The following is a 21,847-nucleotide window of genomic DNA, read 5'->3' as shown; positions in this document are numbered from 1 at the left end:
GAGGTAAGAGCATATAACACTTCATCCAAAGTTATGGGTGAAAATAGAAGCAAATGCCTTTTAGCAATCGCTATTGATAAAAAGATTCAAAACTTTACTATAACTGAAAGACAAGTCCACGATTGCCCCATTCATACGTGGACACTTAACTTTTAGCCAAATGGCAAATCAGTTCCAGTAGGATGGACCATGGCTCTGGAGCCAAGAATTATTTGCAGGGAAATGGCTAAGTTATGCGCTCTTACCTTTCATCATGAATAAAAATGAATTCAGGCTGGAAACAAAGATTAAAATTTCATAATCATGCTCTCTGAGCTCTATGAAGATAATGCATTGGGTTGTCTGGATTTACTTCCCTCATTTAAGTCACAAGAACACGTGACCAAAAGTATGTGACTGGACAGCATCTAATATTGAGCATCAGATACGAATGTAAAACAATCACTGAGAAAGGTGAATCAAAAAATTTAAGTTTATAGATGCCTCAGGTTAGCTTCCAAGCCATAGTTCCTGAAGTGAAGTACATTGAAGGAAAATCTCAATAGAGCATGGACAAGCCAAGCAGAAATGTTGGCATGCATGGAGGCCAACTTAGAAAGAATCTGCTCAGTCAAATGCAAAGGAAGAACAAGCTTCAGAAGAGCATGAGATCTGCATTTCTGCAAGAAGAGACCTTGCATTTCTGCAAGAAGGGACCCAACTGTTGAGTGGCAAATGCATGAAGAAAACCAGCCAAAGCTGTTGTACAAGTCACCAAAAAGAAGTGGTTATCAGGAAAAGGGGAGGGAGTGGGAACTGGGTTTGGTATGTAAAATAAGAAAAGATTATTTTTAAAAAATTTAAAAAAAGAAGTGGTTGGGAAAATCCCTGAAGTAAAACTTGTTGCCTAGAGTTGGTTTGTTTCCCCATATTCTGACCTGGAGTGCCTTCATTGTAGTGAGGACACCAGGTACACTATAGGATACTTTCTTAGTAGAGAGATACATGCTAACAAATTCTGAAGGCACGTCTGGAAAGAATCTAACGAAAAGAATTATCTCCCCCCCCCCCCAAAAAAAACCCAAAAAACAAACAAACAAAAAAATAAAACTGCATACCAAGACCAAGTCCAATCCAATTAAAGTACAATGAAATCTGAGACTTAGCAGCCCAAAATCCACCATGTCTGGTATCACATCAGATAATACAAGGCACAGGACACATGAGAAGAAGTAGAACATATGAACCATCAGCAGAAGCAAAAGCGGGTCAAAGGAGGAGACTCAAATATGACAGAATAACCATGACAAGGAATGATAGAATCTGATTAGGGAGAGAGAAGGAAAAGAGGAAGCAGTCAGGGGTATAGCAAGTGATAAGGCATGCAGAGGAGAATAAAGACAAGAAACAGAGCATACTCAGTCTGTGCCGATCAACTGTCAACTTGATGGAATGAAGAATCAGCTGGGAGGTGGGTATCTGGCCATGACTCTGCAATTAGCTAGTTTATGCTGATTATAGAGATGAAGAGACTATTCCTCTTTCTGAGCAGCAGTATTCCCTGGCTAGGATCCCTGATGTTATAAATAGAGAAATGGAATGGAATTGAACAGCAGCATGCATGCATGGATTCCATTCTCTTGGATTTGTTATGATGCGTGCTTCAAAATCTTGCACCCATGACTTATCTAACAAGATGGGCTGCAGCTTTGACCTGTGAGACAAATAGACCCCTTTCCCCTTAAGCTGATTTTGTCAGAGTCCTTCATCACACAAAGAGGAAATGAAACTAAGAAACTGGCAGTTTGGAAGATGATCTGAGTGTTGGTGCCCTCCCAGCCTCATGTGATAGAACTCAGAGGTGGGCCTTTTGGGAAGTGATTTGCTTATTCCTTTATTAATGAGCCCAGTGCTCTTATAAAAAGGGTAAAGGGAACTGAACTGCACCTTAAGGGTGCAGTGTTGTGCTTTTCTTTTTAAAAATGTTTTTATTGAAAATCAATTTTTATACAATATATTTAATATATTCTAATTATGGTTTTCTCTTCCTCTACTTCTCCCAGTTTCTCCATACCTTCTCACCCATCTGGATCCATCTCCTTTATTGTCTCTTGTTAGAAAATAATATACTGTCAAGAGATAATAATAAAATGAAATATAAGACAAAACAAAAGCAAACATGCCAGAATAGTACAAAAAAGGGCCAAAGAAAAGGCAGAGGAAATAGATATAGACACAAGGACCCACTAATTTGCACACTCAGAAATTCCATAAAAACAAAAAAACAGAAATAAGTTATAATCTATAGCACAGAAGAAGCTCTCATCAGATGATGAGGCTACTAATGGTTGATGTTAGAGCGAATGTTCTCCAAACTGTGAACAACACATTTCTGCTGTTACTAAGTGGCCCAGTGTGTGAGTTTTGTTCTGGTAGAGTTGAATAGACTGAGGTTTTGCAAACTAAAATGTAATACAAAGATATTTTAAGGGACATTTTTGGTGTTGTTGATATTGAGAAATGAAAGACAACAAAAATAAGCAAGCCTGTACTGTCAGTACAGAATTTTTAGCATACAAAAATATGTTTGAAAAATGAAGACAAAGATTTTCTCAGAGAAATAAATCACAAAGAGAGCTACATTACAGGAGATGGAGAAAATTCTTCAGGCACAAGGCATACCCGATGGAAATCTGGTCCTATAAGACAGACTAAATGTATTAGAAAAATAAACAAAAAGGTTTTTTTCTTCCCTACTACTGCTAGCTTGAAGACCTCTAGCCTGCTATTTTGTATTAGCCCTCAGGTCAAGCACAACATTTATTGAATAAATGACCAAAGACAGCAACTTAGGCTAAAATTTCAAGTATTGTTTGTAAAAGTTTCTGAACTGGAAAAAAGGAAGATGGCAACATGGTCTGTATGTTTAGAAAAGCTTCCCATGCCCTCTGACCCTCCTTATCTCAAAACTAAAGCAAACACACAAACGTCATTTCAAAAACCAATTATCTATCAGTTTTTTCATCATTTATTCTTCTCTTGTACATTACATCCCAATCACAGTTTACTGTTCATCCACTTTTCCCAGTGACTCCCCACTGTACCTTCCCCACTCTCTCATATCTACTCCTTTTCTGTTTCTCTTCAGAAAACAGCAGCCCCTCTGCCAGAGATATCAATCAAATAAAACACAAGTTATAATAAGACTAGGCATACATACTTAAATCAAGGCTGGAAAGGCAATCCAGGAGGAGGAAAAGGAACCTAAGAGCAGGCAAAAGAGTCATAGATCTATCTACATGGGAAGTAGAAAAAGACAAGATCTCCTGAGTAAATTGGGAGAGGGTTGAAAGGGAGGAGAGAGGCAGGGAGGGAGCAGAGAAAAATGTAGAGCTCAATAAAAATCAATAAAAAAGAATTTAAAAAAGAGTCAAAGATACACTCCTTTCCCACTGTTGGGAATCCCACAAGACACCAAAGCTGCACAACCAGAACTTAAGCAGAGAGCCTAGCTCAGACCCATACAGGCTCTGTGAATGTCGCTTCAGTGTCTGTGAGTCTTTATCAGCCCTCTTAGGTGATTCTGTGGGCCATGATTGTGTTTGTCCTCAACCCTGTTTACTTATAAAATCCTTCCTATTGCTTCTTGATCTTTTTACTAAGATCAAGTGTGATATCTGTTCTTATCAGTTTAACATCTATCACTTAATGTAAAAATGTATGCCTTTCTTCTATATTCCTTTCAACAAGAATTTACACATATATTCCATGTACAGCCTAGTAGTAGACTATGGGAACCAATGAATTAATGGCTCTGACAAATTAGCCAGTTCTATATAGAACAAACTCTCCAAATGCCCCTCTGCCACCAGCAAAGAGTTAACTTTAAGTGTTATTTGTTATGTTAATTATGAACTTGTCATGGTAAGAGTTTTCTGGAAATTCTGTTTTACTTGTTGCATTGTGGGCAGTGGACACTGTAGATGCTGTGGTCTTGCAGAGTGAAATGTTGTGAATTCCCAGGGAGATGCTGTTAATAAGCCAAAGAGAGAGGCTTGAATCAGATCCTTCCTCACAACCCTCAGAAGGGAACACCCTCACCAACAATTTGCTTCCAGACCAATTTTTCACTCTTCATGTTCATGAGAAAGAGCACTCTTACATATGTAAGAATGACCTGGTTTGGTAATAGCTGATGTAAAATTGGTTAATGTTTTAGTCTGTACAGCTTACATGGATATAAGTTAGGCAGTGAATGTTTATTAGTGCTGTGATCCATTCATCTTGGCTTCCACGATTTAAATGAGGATGGAGAGTCTGAAAGTTGATTTTTAACAAGTAAAGAGATTATATGACTTACATGTCAGCATTGCAGCAAAGAGAAATAGCCAGTCTTGGAAATACCTGCAAAACATTTTACACTTTATCTTGAAAGTCTTAGAGTAGAGCTAACACTTAGCATGTCATCTCTTTCAAAACAAGTGACATAAATGTCCCACTATTTTTTCTTCACTGAAGAAAGAAAAAGGATTTGTATCATCTTATACTCCTCAGCCCCATATCCAATAAATGAATTTCAAAATTGAAGTCAATATCTCATAGCAATACTGATACAAATGAAATGAAAACAATTAAGAAAAATACCAACTCAATATAACCAGGGTCTTCATATGAGAGGAAGTGTGGGACAGACAGGCACACCAACAGGAACAGCGGCACATGAGCATGAAGACAGCTCGGCAAGGGAAAATGTTTAGAACACGCTCTTTTTCTCAGCTATGACAAACCCTCAGTGTCCAATGTCTAGCTTCTGAAAATGTAGGGTGGAGATTTCTATTATTTAAACTGCCCAGTCCAAGATATTTGCATTAGTAAACCAGGTAATGAAATATTAATTCTTTCTAAAGCCCAATGGTTTTCATTCTTAGTGTAACATTTGACAAACAACTGACAGTCTTTCAATTCTTCAAAGAAATCATAGAAAGAGATAAGAGCAAGACCCAGAGTCAAATAGAAAAATAGTCAGCAGATATGAATGAACAGTTTCTAGGAGAAGAAAGAAAATGGCCCTAAAATGTAAGTAAATATATTCACTTGTTCCATAATTTGGTAATTACACTGAGCAGTCATTTGTCATGCACCATATGATAAGAATAAGAAAATAGATAGCATGCTTTTTAATGAAGGTTTAAAGAAACAGACCTTCATCAGTTGATATATCAGTTGGAATATACATTGATGCAATCAAAGCAAACCAACTTTAAAAACCTCCACTGAAGTTACAAATGCACATATTACTATAAACTTCCCTTCTGGGGGCTCAGCCTTGAAAACCATATCCCTGTGTAAAGTGTCACAAATTGATCTTCACCACAGAAATGTCCATCCATTAATGAGTGATATTATGAATGTTGCTATATCCATATAATCAAACAATAAATGAACTAGAATTCCTATGCATAGTAGTTGCGAAGTATTGTAGAATGATACATATAGATTTAAATGGTTAGATACATATGTAAGTATAAATGTATATGTATGCATATGACTAGCATTCATCTTCAAGTACAGAAAAAATTGTGCTTGTACTTCTACAGTGACTTGGTTAGAGTCACATCTAGTATCCAAATTGAGGTGAACTTCTGTCAAAGACTATTCTATTGCGCTTCTCAAGAAGAAACCATTGTCCAATTTGTAAAACAAGACGTGTTAACTAAAACAGCCTAAATTTATACTTACAATTTAGTCTGCTACAGGCTGTTATTTCTCCTTCTACACTTTATTGTAAAAATGATTCCTTAAATGTAATCCCTTAATACGTATTAAGGGCCCAGTCCTATCTGCTAAACAGTGGTTGTCATGCTTAATGAATCTCAGGGAGTCAAATAGCACGCTTGCTTCATTCCAGATTCTTTAGTAAATCCTTCTTTTTGCAGCAGGGCCTTGGGGAAAGGACACAGTTGACATTTTTATTTTTTGCCCTGTCCTGTCACTCTCAGTAGTAGCAGCTGTGTTAGACCAGTTGCTGTCTTACCTGACTTACTCTAAAGCTGCTGCTCTATCGCTTGAGTCTAGGATGCTGAGCAGCCTGCATCTCGCATTTGCCACATTGAAGAGGGAGTGAGGACCCCGATCTGAAATGTGATGAATTATTAAACAGGTAGTATGTGGGTGATTGAAAATTACCTGCAAAAGAGTGCTTATCTCCTTGGAGCACATCGAAACCTCGCAGAATTGAGCCAATTAGACTGACTGTCTCTTCAATGAGTTGTGACCTATCCGTGGTAATGGCTTATTATGATGATAAATGAACCCATCTCTCAAACTGAAGCCTGAGTACACACTTCAGCAGTTTCCTTGAATCATGAGGCCATTACCTCTCAGCCTCAGATAGACAGCAGTGACAGCCACGGAGGCAGAGAGCACACATGACTAGACACAGATGATTGTTTCACCCTATGAATTTATTTACAGAGATTTCCAAAGAAATGGACCTTCCTTGTGCGTCATGTGTGGATATCTGAAAGAGTTATCATGCTGACTTCCTTCATTAGGAAACACCCCACCCTGGGGGTAATGCTCTGAGACGACGGGACTGGGATTTTTGTTTGTTAAGTATTTGGTGGTTTACAGTGTTTGAATATTTCATTCTTGTCAGTCTCTTAGTTGCGTAAAAGTTCCAAAGAAAAATATTTTCTTTCACTGAACACACATGAATAAATAAATGAATACGTTTTTGAAAGAAGAAACTTCACCGATTAAATTTCACATTTCATCTTTCATGTGGGTTGGGAAAACTATCCTGAAACTCCTTTTCCTTTATAGAAAAATTTTATCACTCAAACGTACATGCTTTGATTTGGGGCCGTGAAGGAGTGTCAAATATTCTGTAGGAAGTACTGTAACTGTAGCTGTAGCATCATTTTAATATGCTTCTATAGCCATCTTTTTGGCTTTAGGAGAACTTGAGACATAAAGTTAATTATTTATTTATGTGTGTATGTGTATGTATATTATATATAACATAGTCTTCTGATTTCTTACAAAGTATTAGACAAATTTTGGTTTATAAATTCCCCAAATTCTGAACAATAACTTTGAGGAGAGACAACATCTTGACTAACTTGAAATAGCAGCTCAGAAAGAGAGGGTTTGGGGCTAGTTGGCTTTGTGGGAAAAGGGCATTTTGAAGTAGTTCCTGCATGGCTGATAACTCTCTGGGACTGTATAGAACACATGATATAAAATCTTGATATTTGTCAATGAGCCGAGGTCAAGATTATGAATCACATATTGAAGAAGCTGATATAAATCTCTAAGTACATTAGTTTAGATGTATTTAAATTGAGGAAGAAAATTGTCTTGGCACCTGCTCAAGCATTAAATTTATTTATTTACAAATAATGAAAAGAAATTATGTGCACTACCAATATGGCTTAACATGGGAACACAGAATTCTGTTGGCCTTAATTCTTACAGACAGCAGCTTTAATGAAATCTGTGTAGTAACTTTGTTACAATGTACTTACTTTCCCTCCAGTGAAAAGTGGATTAATATCAATACCTACCTCACAGAGCTATTGTGAGGACTAGATGAATTAATAAGCATCCGTCAGTCAAGATACGACTTGGAAAATAATAAACACTGGCCAGAAGCTACTATTGCTAACTCTAATTGTGCCTTTGTTCCATTGAGGCTTTACAACTTTTTACTAAGACTAGAAAAATGAAAGTAGGAAAAAGGAGAAGGGGAAGCCACGGGAAAATGTCAGATAGAAAGAGGAGTAAAGGAGAGGGAAGAAGGAAGAAGAGAGGGAGAAAAAGGAAAGGGAAATTCAGGAAGAGTGAAGAAAACGGAGCATGAAATAAAATGGCGAGGAAGGGCCTGCTGGTGTATGGTTAATTTTAGAGTATTTTGATTTCCAAGTCACTATCAGGAATCTTATCCTGATGTTTACAAAGTGATACTGTGGTAGGAGAGTGAGTGACTTTTCTCTCGAATTTTCATCTGGGGCTAGATTTAAAGGAATTATCAGCTTCACTGTCCCAGAAAATGTCTTCTGTAATAAAACAGGGTGAAGACAACGCACAGGCAAAAAGTTTATTGGCCATTGAAGGTCCTCCAGGCAGTTTACTGCTTAAACTTGTCTCTACTCACAGCACAGGAGAAAAAAAAAAAAAGAGCAGCGTGTTGCTGCAGTTGCTATTTTGATAGCAAATAATTTATAAATTTGGATTCAATAGTATTGTTTAAAGATTAAAGTACTTTGATTGTTTTTCCCATTCAAATAGTCTAGAGATACAATTTCAATATGGCAGCACAATCTTAATTATGTTCTTGATCAGAACTCTTTTCTAACTTTAAAATAGAGTGATTCAGTGTATCTCACTGTCTGGCAGATACTTGGAAGATGATGGATAGCATACTGGTTTGAAAGTAAGTCCTTTCTGTTGTGCCAAGCTCTTGATCTTTGTGTCAGTAAAGATATTTAGGCTTGGGAAAGCAGTAACTATGCTGGGAATGAAGCCCACAACAGCTTGATTCCTTAGGCAAGGCCCAGTCAGGGTTTAACTCCATCTTCCTGACTCACACAGTGTAGTATTTTCACTAAAAGGAGACAGACCAGATTAAGGGGTTGAGAAATACAGAAATCTAAGTCTGTTTTTGAAACAGTTCTATTAACAGTCATGGCAGTCTTTGGAGGATGTCTCTCCATCCACTGTGTGTCAGTGCCAGGCATCTAGAGTCGTCATTAAACATTTGCCCTGACACCTTATCTCAGAAGACTTAGACAAATACCTGGGAGTCTACACTTTTGTGGAAATTCTCCCTCCATCCTTTGCTCCTCCCTTCTCCCCTCTTCTTCTCACCTTCTTTCTCTCCTTTCTAATGTGTACACATGCATGCATGTATAAATATGTGTGTGTGTGTGTGTGTGTGTGATGTTTGTGGAATTTTGTATGTGTAGGTCAGAAAATACCCTCACCTGTTGGTCCTAGCTGTCTACCTTGTTTGTGATGGTGTCCTTTTATTGTTCTGAGCTGTGTGTGTGAGGTTAGCTGGCTTGCCAGCTTCTATGGAGCCTCCTGACTCTGCCTCCCCTCTCGTTATAGGAACATTGAGGTACTGTGTCCTGCTTTGATGTGGTCTATAAGAATTTGAAGTCAGGTCACCACATGGCTGCAAGCATTTTTTTTTCATGGAGCCCACTCTCCAACCCCAGAATCTGTAGTTTTAGGAAACTTCCCACCCTACTCTTCATCCATAAATATGAGCTACTCTTTTAGGATGACGACTAGAACTAGAGACACATATCATCTGTAGATAGGTCTACAAACTTATACTTTCCAATGCTAAATATACTGTAACATGCTTTATTTGAATTCAGAGGCCAGTCTCATGATCTTATAGTTTAGCATGTACAAGAAATCCCTTAAATAATTCTCTTTTGGCTACTACTAAACATTATGCAAATTTAATTTGATTATCAGATTCTTTATAAGTAGAATAATCTAGGCACACACATTCACACTGGAAAAAAATAACTCAGCAAGCAGCTGTTTTCTTTTAGAGTAGGAAGTCTGTAATGCACAGTCATTAATATTTGGATTGAAGAAGAAGTGAGACTTGTTGGGAACAGAATGTTTTGAGGGAGTTGGAAAGAGTTCCATATCCTGCAAGGACTTCTAACTTTCCTGAAGTTTAAGAGTACAGCCATCTGGAGAATACCACTACATGATAAGGACCAACAGAGGCCAGCCCTTTAACTCTCTCACACAGCTTCAATTCCTTATAATCTGCAAAATGTTGGAAGGACACTGCTTGCTCATCCCAGCCACCCAGAACCAAAATAACCACACAGAAACTGTATTAATTAAGTCACTGCTTAGCCCATTAGCTCTAACTTCTTATTGGCTAACTGTTACATATTGATTTAGCCCATTTCTATTAATCTGTGTATCGCCACATGGCCATGGCTTACCTGCTAAAGTTCTAGTGTCTGTCTGTATCTCGCAGGGCTACATGGCTTCTCTCTGACTCTGCCCTTCTTTCTCTCAGTGTTCAGTCCAGCTCTGCTCTGCTCTGCCCTGCCCTACTATAGGCTCAAAGCAGTTCTTTATTCACTAATAGTAATCACAGCATACAGAGGGAAATCCCACATCAGCAAAAGACTCAGTATAAAAACAGAATCTTTTTTATTTTAGAGTATGTGTGTTTGTGTGTGTGTGTGTGCATGTGTGTGTGTGTGTGTCTGTGTGCGTGAATATGTGTAAATGCAGCCATGGCATGAATGGTCAGAGGATACCCCTCTGGAGTAGGATCTCTCTGACCACCTTGTGAAATCCGGGTTTCAAATTCAGGTCATCAGGCCTGTGTACAGTTGCCTCTGACTGCTGGTTACAGGGCTATCGGATAGGACCCAGTTACATCATCTGACCTGGTGGGTATTAGTTATGGTGGGAGACTTTGATCCTGGCTGAGCTAGAGCTAGTGGTGTTGGTGGTAGACATGCCGGTGACCAAGTTAGGCACTCTACCTGCATGTATAACTCCTATACTCATCCGACTTTTCCGTAGAAAAACCTAAATTTAGAGAAACATGAGACCAAAAACGATGATGCAAATTAGAAGTCTTGTGCAGATTTAAAAGCCTTTGATTCTAAGACCATATAGAATCATTTACCCAGTTGACTATGAGGTAGGCAATAATAACTCTACAAAGTATGGGAAAGGCACCACCTAACAACAGTTGAAAAGAGAAAAATTTTCCCCAGCTGGGCTATTCTCCGTATCCAGATGTGCTGATGAAGCATAAGCCCAGCCATCGACAATGTGAGAAGTGTCAAGCACAGCAGCTAAGATGATTCAAGACCCAGAGTCACCAGTGTTTGGGACACATCCCTTTCTACGTAGATTGCAGAAAAAGCCATTGAACTTTTTCTCCACCTTTACCTCCCAGCTCTAAAATGCTGTTCCCATACCTGATGGAGAGATGCTTTAGAAACCCAAATCCCTTCCTTAACAAGCTTAACATTAGAAGAATAAAAGGGAACCCCAGAGTGTTTTCTGCACTCACAACCCCCTTGAAACTTAAGAAGACAAGTCATCCGCCATTAAATGCCTGTAACTCTCTAATGCTGTCTCCGTTTCCACGACTCAGCACTCCTTTGTAAGGCATTTCATCTACAGTTCCCTGATTAATTAACTTCCCTTCATCCTGAACAATGAAGATCAGATGTTGAGTTGTATATGGTTTGTCTCTGACAGCTCTTTCTCAGTTAGGACTTCCCCTGGGACCTCCCTCCACTTAGAGACATTTCCCTTTGACTTTCTACAAATTTATTAGTTACACACCACTTACAACTGGATTTTGGGCTCCCAGAAGCACACAGATTGCGTCAGATAGCTCCACATTTTTCCTTTGATTGAATAAATGTGAGTTTCTGTGTTAACAGTTATTATTTCTATTTCCTTAGAAAATGAGGAAGCAAAAACATAGGTGGAATTCTTTTAAATGGTAAAGTTTGAAACCTCAGTAAAACTTCTTAGTTGGAATTTCCTGAGATGTGTCTGAGTAGATCTTCTAAATATACATATATACATAAAATGTCTCGAGTCATTTAAGTCCATATCTGTTCAGAGCTAAGGCAAAGGCCTGAATAGTCCACTAAATTCTTTCCCAACCCCCAGATTTTCTGAACCAATTGAGCACTAGGTGGGTAAAAGTCTTTTCCCAGGTATTCTGTAGGAATTCAAGATGTGAACATTTACACAGAAGCAAATTTCAGGGCTGAGAAGACTGTGAGTTGTATTCTATTAAGTGGTTTCTACACCCTGGTATGTCATGATGATGCTTCTCTGTGTTCTCTGTGGTCCATCCATTCCAGGTCAGAAGGGAGCGTGGTCTGACAGGATTCCTTTTTCCTCTTAAGTCAACACCTTTTCATATGTTACCTCTTTTGCATTTTAACAACACCTGGAATGGAATATGAATGGTAAGAAGCCAAACATTTAAGTCTTGTGAATAAGGATGCACAGCCTCTCTTGAGTCCAAGCACACACAGAATTACGACTTCTTGACATCCACTTAGACCTCTTTTTTTTTTTGCTTCAATACAAAATGTAAAACTGTAAAAAGAAAAGAAAACAAAAAGAGTAGGCCAGTTTACCAGCAAGATGGGCTAAAATCAAGCTATTTATTTTCAAACTTCAAGTTTATACCATCAAATGTAAAAATTTGGTTAAATTGAGTTTAATCTGTTTACATTTAGGAAGCAGCTGTCTTTCAAGATAGTAAAATAAACAGATACAATAATATTTGGTCAGCTGTGGCTTGCAATTTAAATGCTTGATTTAATACTGTTTAGTCTGTCTCATTCTAAAATATGCTCTGCAGTAGAAGTGTATATATTTTAAGGTATTTCAAGTGTTCCTTGTGGCTTGTTCCTTTATAGTCACATTTCCATCACTCTGAACCCACTGATCAGAATCAACGCTAATTTTCTTCTCTCTCTCTCTCTTTCTCTCTCTCTCTCTCTCTCTCTCTCTCTCTCTCTCTCTCTCTCTCTCTCTCTCTCTCTCTCTCTCTGTGTATGCATGTGGGTACAGGTCCATCTGTGTACATATGCATGTGGAGACTAGAGTTCTATATTGTATGTCTTTATCAGTCTCTCTCCATGGTGTTTTTAGAGTCGCTCTCTCAAGTGTAATTCATCCATTCAGCTTTGCTGGGTGACCCCTGAGCCCTAAGGAGTGGTCATCTCTGTCTTCCGAGTGCTGGAATTATGGTTGGTGCTACTGTGGTGGCCTTTTATGTAGGTGCTAAGAATACAGATCTGTGTGTCTGCTCAGCAGTAACTTTACCTACAGAGTCATCTCTCCAGCCATGTCTAAGACACATGTTGCTTTCAGATTTAAATGCTTAAGTGACAAAATGACACAGACCATGGTCATCATCATTTTTCCCCCAGCTTTGCCTTCTTGCAATGTCCTGTACTTAGGGGACATTACTGAGCAGCCTTTTCAGATTAATACTTACTTTACTTTGTAATATGCATCAAATCTCCTTCGATGTGCTTTCATGGCCCAGGCCTCATTTGATTTTAGTTGTGAGTAACATCCCTTTCCCGGATGGAACTCCGTTTAGTTATCCTTTCACCTACTGAAGGGCATCTTAGTTACATCAAAATTCTGTCACTATCCATAAAGCTGGGCTATAAATGTTGTATGATAATTTGATCTCATTCTGACAATAAAGTTTGCATTGAATCAGAGAGTGGGGCTAACTACTAGCTGATGAAAACTAACCATAGAGGTTTTTCAGGATTGAGGACAGGAAGTAATAGGGCAGGGTTTAGAGAAAGTCTCAGCCATTTTGGAGGGAGGAACAAAAGAGACAGTATGTTGGAGAACTGGTTGCATTTCTGCTGCTTCTCTGATCATTCAGGTTCTTACCCCAATATCTGACTCCCAAGGTTTTATTGATAAAAAATAATTAGACAAATGCATCATCTGGTGGCCAATGTAGGAATCCATTTGTAGATTGAGTTTTCTGTCCTGCCTGCCAGCTTCTAAATAACCACATGGAAAGTTCTTATTAATTGTAAAAACTCAGCCAATAGCTTATTTTTGTTTTTAACTAGCTCTTATGACTTAAAGTCACTCATTTCTTTTATCTATGTTCTTTTATGTGGCTTGACTATCTTTTCTTTGTAATGCCCATGCTGCTCCCTATGAATCTGACTGTCCCTGTCTCTACCCTTCTGCTTCCCAGAGTCTTCTCTTCCCCCCAGATTCTGCCTGGCTATTGGTTGTTCAGATTTTTAATAAACCAATCTGAGTAACAAATATTCACAATGTAAATAAAAAGATTATTTCACAGAAAGAACACCAGGGCTGCTGTTTGAACTTATTCTTTGTAACTTTTCAGTTGTGTGAATAAATACCAAAGAAGTGTGGTTAATACACTGTGTGACAAATAGTTTTGTCAGAAACTGTCAACATTCTATTCTGCTATGCTACTTTTATATTCTCATTAGTATGTGAGCTTTCTTGTTTTTATATGTTTACTAACATTTTGTTGCCATTATTTTGCACTTAAAATATTCTAATAGCTGTGTAGTAATATTGTGTTGTTTTGACTTATGTAATGATGTATAGCTTTGAGTACCTCTTCACATGTTTAATTTGCAAGTGTATGTAATATTTCACAAGGTGTCTTCATGTGTTTGCACATTTTTGAATCACCATATTCATTTTCCTACTATTAATATTGAAGAAGTCATCGATTATATTGGAAAAGATTTTTATCAGGTATAACTTTTGTAAATACTTCCTTTCCATCTATAACTTGTCTCATCGTTGTTTTAACACCTTTTTACTGAGTATTTAATTTTTATTTTTGATAAAATAAAAACTGTAACCTATATAACTCAAGCTTATGAATAAATTAATGATTCAGGGTGACTAGTAACAATAATGATTGAGTGTGCCAAAACTCAGTTTACATTGTGATAAAAATCTCCAATGAGAAAGAAAATTTTATTTTTGAAAAAGTCGAAAACTCACAGAGCAAAAACTCTGATTGTATCATCCTGGTAACCTGCAGCAACTTTCTACAGAGCAACTTTCTCTACTGTGGAGATAACAACTTCATCATTTATATTTCATGAAAATGCTCTTCCTTTGTTTCGTGTCAGTTTGATGGTAGAAGAACATTCTTGAGGGCAAAACATGCCTTTTATATGTTAGGACTGCCTAGAGCAGAGTCTGGTATGTTATATAAATAATAAGTAATCTCTGTAATTAAAATGATGTTTTTGGAATAAAAATGGAGACACATGGTTATTTGAATAGCCTTGAGCTAAATTTTACAATAAGTAGATTTTTACTGTTCTAGAATATATAATGGATCATGCTGTGTTAGCAGTAATTTTAATTAATGGTTAAAATACAAAGGATATTTTCTTGGAGGGATGGGATAATCTACTTTATGACTAAAGGTATTTATCATGAAGAGGCAAGCTACTGTTGAATTGTAATAAGCTGTATGGTATCTATTTTCATTCTTAAAGAAAACTGTTCTTTCTTTTTACTAACATAGTGAATATTAATAGATAATAAAATAAAACCAGTAAAATAAAATTTGCAGTATTTATGATGTAGATTTTCTTGTACAGATTTAGAAAATAGTTTTAAATTATTTAGAATACTTAGAAGGAGGTATAATTATCAGGAACTCATATTATTTTATAAGTTTGTATTAATGTCTTCATCTTAAAAATATATTTGGAGCTAGAAAGTAAACTATATAATTATATTCTTAAAATATTAGGTAGTTCAGGAATGCATTTAAAATATAAAATAAAACAATTTTAGAATCACTAGCTTCTATGGTAGGCTTTTTTTTTGTATACAAGTCCAAACATCAGTTGGCTACAGTCTGCCCGTGTCCAAACGTTTGTAAGTATTCTAACAGTATAAATACACCAGCACAGAAATGGTTTGGGCATTCTTCCAGTTACTTTTAGTAAGTAGCTAGTTTCTTGGTGTCATAGTTGGCTTTCTCTTCAAGTCAAAGGAACATGACTCAATAGACCATTGTCAATAAGGCTACCAGAAAACAGTGCATTGCTCTATCCAAAGGATTTTTCCCCTGTGAGTACCCTCATAGTGCTTTACATAATATCCTCTGTTGTCATGTCACAAGCAAATTTTATTTTGTTCACATTACAACAAGAAGTATTTCCCCCATCGGAATGATAACTAGAGGGTCTGCTTAATGCTTTTTGAATATTTTTCATTGACGAAGGAATCAAAGTAAAGTTTCTTGGAAGCCCCAGTGTGAAATGTATTCTAGACTTATTCAGAGGTGAACACTGTTTCTTATTTATAGGCTGGGGTCTGGTCAGCCACTGTGACTTGAGATGAGTCCAAAACTCTGGTACAGATGGGCCTCATAAATTCCCCCATATGTTTATTATTGTCCCTGTGAGAACAATGCATTTGGGACAGTGACATACAGTTTGTATCCAGCAGATTCCTAAGAACCAGGTAGAGTCTAAAAGGACCCTGTCCCTTTGTCCCTTAGAGGTAACAGAGAGGGTACTTGTAACCATGTGTGAGCCCATTAGACCTATTCAAAAATCAAAAGCTTTTGCATCACAACACTTGAATTTGCCAGAATTTATTGATTTCTTTTTCAAATTCAGAAACATCAACTTTTCATCATCATTTCAGTCATTTTAATGCAAGAAAAGAAAATGAGAGCAATGAATCAAAGCTTAAAGACCTGAAATATGAACTAGATTTATACAGATAATGTGCCCAAATTCATTATTTCAGATGACACTAAGAGCAGCTTCGCTCTTACTACAGTTACAATTAACTCCTAATATATCAAAACAGGAGTGGATTCATATTTGCAGTAATCTAATGATAATTGGAACTGAACTCTCTCACTCTATTGTGGAAAAGTTCAGTGTTTCTTCTCCTATGATCTCAAAGCAGCTTCCTGGAAGGAACACCGTCTTGCTGACTTAATGGGGACCTTCAATATACTCGTGTCCTTACAGACAGTGGCTGTTCATTGGGCTTCTTGTTTCCAATAAAACTGACTAAATTCTAGTTTAAAAACCTTTGTTTCAATTCAGTATATGCACAAAATTATAAAGCCTTTTATGAATAGTAGGAAAGTTATATCTGGTTGTTAAAACCTTGAGGAAACTTATAAATTAAATGCAAGTTATCTCTGCAGTAGGCCCCTAAGTTAAAATAACAATGTTTCACATTCTTCAATAACATTCATTAAATGCCTAATATTATCCAGTACCTTCTGAAAATTTATTATAATGAAGAGACTGTGGTTATTATAACATTGTCTTATAGTCAGAGGTAAAATAAATTAGAGAATTATGGTGATCTAATTACAGAAAGCATTTGAATTGGAGAGAATATGAAATTTTATTTTTAAGACAGAGAATGTTGTTCATTTTCCATATTTTATATTCAATGAAATTATACATAGATAATATTTTCATTTTAATGTATGTTCAATTTTTCCAACAGAAGCTACTGTTTATTAAATGTATTACTGAATAATAAATTGATATTATCAAAGATGTGTATGTAAAACTCTATGCTTACACAGTTAGGGTGATAAAATGGTAGTAGTAACCAGGTGTAGCTTAAGTTTTGCCTTTTTTTTTTTGCATAGGTCTTATGATGTACTTCAGACTAGCTACAAACTAGAAATCCTAAGTTTCTGCCTCTGAGGGCAGGAATTAAGTCTGCTGCCTTGACATCTACCTTCCATAAATGCTTTTCAAGGGTCTAATATATGACCAACACTAGCCTCTTCATTTGGTAGGTTCCCTGTTCAAGCTATTCTGAAAAAAAAAGAAAACATTGGTTGTAGCAAACTAAAATGTGTTTGATGTTCTTCTCACTTGTTGATTAATTTTGAGGTAATGAAGTATTGCACTTTATTGGTCCAGATAAATCGATAGATAAACTTTATCTCCCAGAAATTTAAACCAATGAAGACTCACCAAATATTTATGTAAGATATTTAAAAAGAAAGAAAGAAAGAAAGAAAGAAAGAAAGAAAGAAAGAAAGAAAGAGAGAAAGAAAAACCTTATATGAGCACAAGCAGAGAGTTAAGAGTAGATCCCAGTGACTTTTGCTAGGCTTAGAATTTCCCCCCAGTCACAAGGATAAATAGCACTAGCAAAGTCAGCATGAAGCTTGAGAAGAAGTCATGCAACAGATAAATTACTAACAACATCGAAAGCATTGAGTATAGAGAGGCCATTTCAGGAACTTCTAGTACTGGGCTTGGGAGACAGCTCAGTGATTTAGAGCACTGGCTATTCTTCCAGAAACCCTGTGCTTGATTCCAAGAACCCACAGAGCAGCTAATGACCATTTATCTATAACTTCAGTCACAGAGAACCCTATACCCTGTTCTAGCCTTTGTGAGTACCAGGAAGACAATTGGAACACAGACATACTTACCGGTAAAACACCTATATACATAATTTAAAAAAAATAATATCATGGGTATTTAGGGCTCAAATTGATAATGGTTGATCATCCACAAATACACTTTTTTCAAATTATAATAAAAAGTAGGATAGTATAACTTACTTTTAATCATACTGAATACAAAATATTAGTGAACTCTTATCCTTTCTTTTAAATATGTTAAAGTTTCACACTGTCAAAATATTTTTAACTACTATCAATTAACAGTAAGGCATAGATCCCAAATAATTGGCAAAAAGCATAGAAAGGTGGGGATCATAATTATTGTGCTCATCATTATTCAAATTCTTATACTATGGTTATATTTTTTATCTCTTGTAAAATTTTATTTACAAAATTATTAATCCTGAGTATTAAAAATAATCTAAAACAAAAATTTAAAGGGTTCTATTTAATAATACCTTTAAATACTATATCAAGATTTTTTAAAATGTAAAACATATTTTGCTACATTGTTCCTCCTAAAAAGATAGTGTCATTCTTCTGACTACAGAAACATAAATTGACAAATTGCTAGCTTAAAGTAGTGTTTATTTCACTTTTTAAAAATTATGTACATATTTTAAAATATATACCATAGCATATATATTTAGTAGAAAAGAAAGTATACATGTAGAACACATACATACACAAATCTATATTGGATCCTATTCTTATTTCAAGATGAAATATCTAACAGAAAGCAACTTAAAACAGAAAAATTTATTTTGGATAACATTTCAGAGAAACACAATACATGTGGTGGAATAACATCATATCAGATATGTGAGCTGGCTGCTTCCCCTGAGTCTGCAGTCAGGAAGCAGAGAAAGATTCATGCTAGTGCCCAGCTGACAGCTGCTTCCCAATCCCTCACCCCTTTCTTATTTAGCTGTCTCCTCACAATCCATGTGATGCTGCTACTGCCCACATTCAGGGTGTGTTTCCTTATGCTGCTAAAACTACCCCAAGGCAAGAGCAAAACAAATACAAAGACCCCAATACATATGTAAGGAGGAGGAGGGCAAGGATGGAGAAGGTGTAGATGGAGCACATACCCTTGTCACTAGACAGGAATGGAGAGGAAAACCGTGAACCCTTGTCATTAGACAGGGATGGAGAGGAAAACCATGAACCTTTGTCACTAGACAGGGATAGAGAGGAAAAATGTGGACCCTTGCCATTATACAGGGATGCAGAAGGAAATTGTGAATCCTTGCCATCATAATTTGTCTTTAATCTTTTTTCAAGAAATGGGGAGCCAGAATTCCTTGCATACTTATTATAATCCTTTGGCTTATTTTAACAGTCCAATACTTATGCTTGGGAGAAGCAGATAAGAGGGTTTGCAGTTTTTCTTAAGAAACTTTGCAATTATCTAATCATTGGTTAAGACTTGGCTCAGAGTGGGGGAGTAGAAGTAGTGATAATACTGGGTATGGTTTGAAGACCAAGCTAAGCACACTGATGATTTTTCGGGTCACAGTGACAAAGTAATAGAGAGGAAGGAGCTAAACAAGAAAAGGTTTATTTCAGCTAAGGTATTGCAGGTATCATCTGGTTGGAAAAGGCATGGCAGCAGGAGTTCCTGCTACTAAGCATGTCATGATGTCTGCAGTCAAGAAGCAACAAATGCTCATACTCAACTTGCTTTCTCTTCTCCATTACTCATGCAGTAGAGGGAACCCAGATTGTGGGGATGGTGCCACCCACATTAAGGGCAATGTATCGTTGCTTAAATAAACCTTCCTTGAAACATCCTGCTGGACAAAACCAGAAGTGTATTTCCATACAGAGATTCTAAATCCCATCAATTGATAGTGAAGATTATCCACCAGAAACGTGGTCTGACAATTTGGCTAGGAGATACAAAAGAGATGACTCAAAGACGACATCAAAGTTAAGGGCCTGAACTATTAAAAGACTAAAGGGGCTGAGTCAACAAAATGTGGGAGAGTATATTTTAGAAAGGTGAGTAGAGGCTCAGCTTAACTAGTTATATGACGTTGGAGAAGCCTATGAGACATCCAAGTGGAAATGCTAAAAATGATAGCAGACAGGTCTGATGTTCTCGGTGAAAATTTGAATTGGAAATTGAAAGAATGCTTGAGCTACCAAGACAGATGCATTAATATTAGAAGATACATTCTTTTCCTCTTCTTAAAGATTACTATGCTTGCAGTTGGAGAGATGGCTGAGCCTTTAAGAGCACTAGCTACTATTCCGGAGGAACCAGGTTCAATTCCTAGTACCCACAAAGTGTATCACAGGGATCTGTAACTCCAGTTTCAGCACGTTTCCTCTTCTGGCCTCTGCTGGCACCAGGCATATAAGAGGTGCATAGACAAACATGCAGGTAAAATACTCATGGTCATGGTGGCCCATGACTTTAATTCAAGCATTCTGGAGAAGAGATAGGTAGATCTCTGGAAGTTCAAAGGCAGCCTCATTGACAAAGAGAATTCTGGGTAAGTCAGAGCTTCATAGTGAAACACTGTCTCAACAAACAAAATCAAGAACAGAGAGCAGACAAACAAAAAAAAAAAAACAACATGCAATTGTCAGTCATGGAATGTGAGATAGGTCCTGGTTTTACAGCCCATCCAAAGCAGTTTAGGGTATCCAGCATCCATGTCTTTCTTCATTGCAACTTCAGTGAGGATATGTGATCTTTGACATGATTTTAAACACAATGTAGTTTCTTCTTCATTGAAATGAAGGTTTTAAGCACGTCTCTAAAGCAAAAATGACATGATCTAACATCACAGTGTTTTGCAAACCCCCAAATTACCCCAATCAAGGGCTTGTTCTATCACAAATAAAGCATTCTAACACGGAATGGCCAAAATAACACTGTGGAAATGTGCTTTACTTGAAGTAGAAGAATTCTAATTGGATATTTACGTAGTCATTTTATTTCTAATATAATAATAATAATCTAAATGTATTGAACATGTACGTGTGTGAATGTGTTAAGTGTTTTATGTGGAACTGCATGGTGCTAATTGTTTTACCTGTATTGTGTGGTTTGGTCTTTGCACATTTTCCTGGTGTATTACCATTTCCTTCATTATACTGCACACAGTAAGAAGTGTGCTCGTTCGTCAAGGAGCGAGTGTCATGTTGAGACAGTTACAGTTTCTCATTCTTCATCTGCACTTTGTTTATTTTTCAATCTAGAACAGGAACACTAAGGAATACCTTTTTTTCTAGGCATAAACACATTTTATTTTTTGTCCTTTAGTCCCTCGAAATGTTCACATACTTTTATCTTCCTCTCTTCTTGTATTGATGACTAAAATTAAGAATTTAGGGTTTTGTTTGTTTGTTTTGAAGAAAATACAAGTCAGAGGTGAGTATGTTCCCCAATATTTTTCTCAGAGCATATTAAACATCAAATGATTTAACAGCTTGAAGAAAATTGTTGACTTCTGAAATAGTATGTAATTGGACGTTAGGAACTTTTGTTTATAAATGCGGAGTTATACTTTGCCTGTATATAGTTATTTTTGGCATACCGTCAGGATGCGTCTAATACCACAAACATTCCCAAAACCAGTGAAACTGTAAGAGTGGTCACCTATTGCACCTAGATGAAAACTTTATTTTTTTCTTTCTTTTCCAGCTCAATAACCTGAAAGTAAAGCTATCTGTCTAGTAAAAAACATGCTTTTCCTTCAGCAGAGTAATATTATTACAGACCAAGGCATGCAATATGCTCCTAATTTTTGTCAATACATGTTGGGCTTAGCAAAGTCACCTTAGATTTTGCTGAATTCGTTTTGGTGCTAAACTCTTACTTTTGCCTTGATTTATATTCTGAGCTGATCTCGGCTTCTCCCT

General features: G+C 36.8%; 1 protein-coding gene and 1 pseudogene across 2 annotated transcripts in view; both read left to right on the top strand.

Moving 5' to 3' along the window:
- The window catches only part of Lama2 (laminin subunit alpha 2), a 594,199-nt gene that overhangs the window by 285,544 nt on the left and 286,808 nt on the right, over positions 1-21,847 (top strand). The gene's annotated exons all lie outside the window — the stretch shown is intronic.
- On the top strand, positions 3,618-3,708 carry LOC119822110 (annotated as a pseudogene).

This window comes from Arvicola amphibius, chromosome 8, assembly GCF_903992535.2.
Source record: "Arvicola amphibius chromosome 8, mArvAmp1.2, whole genome shotgun sequence".
NCBI classification, from domain to species: domain Eukaryota; kingdom Metazoa; phylum Chordata; class Mammalia; order Rodentia; family Cricetidae; genus Arvicola; species Arvicola amphibius.
Note: the sequence above shows the minus strand (reverse complement) of the source record. Positions and strands in the feature narration are given on the sequence as shown.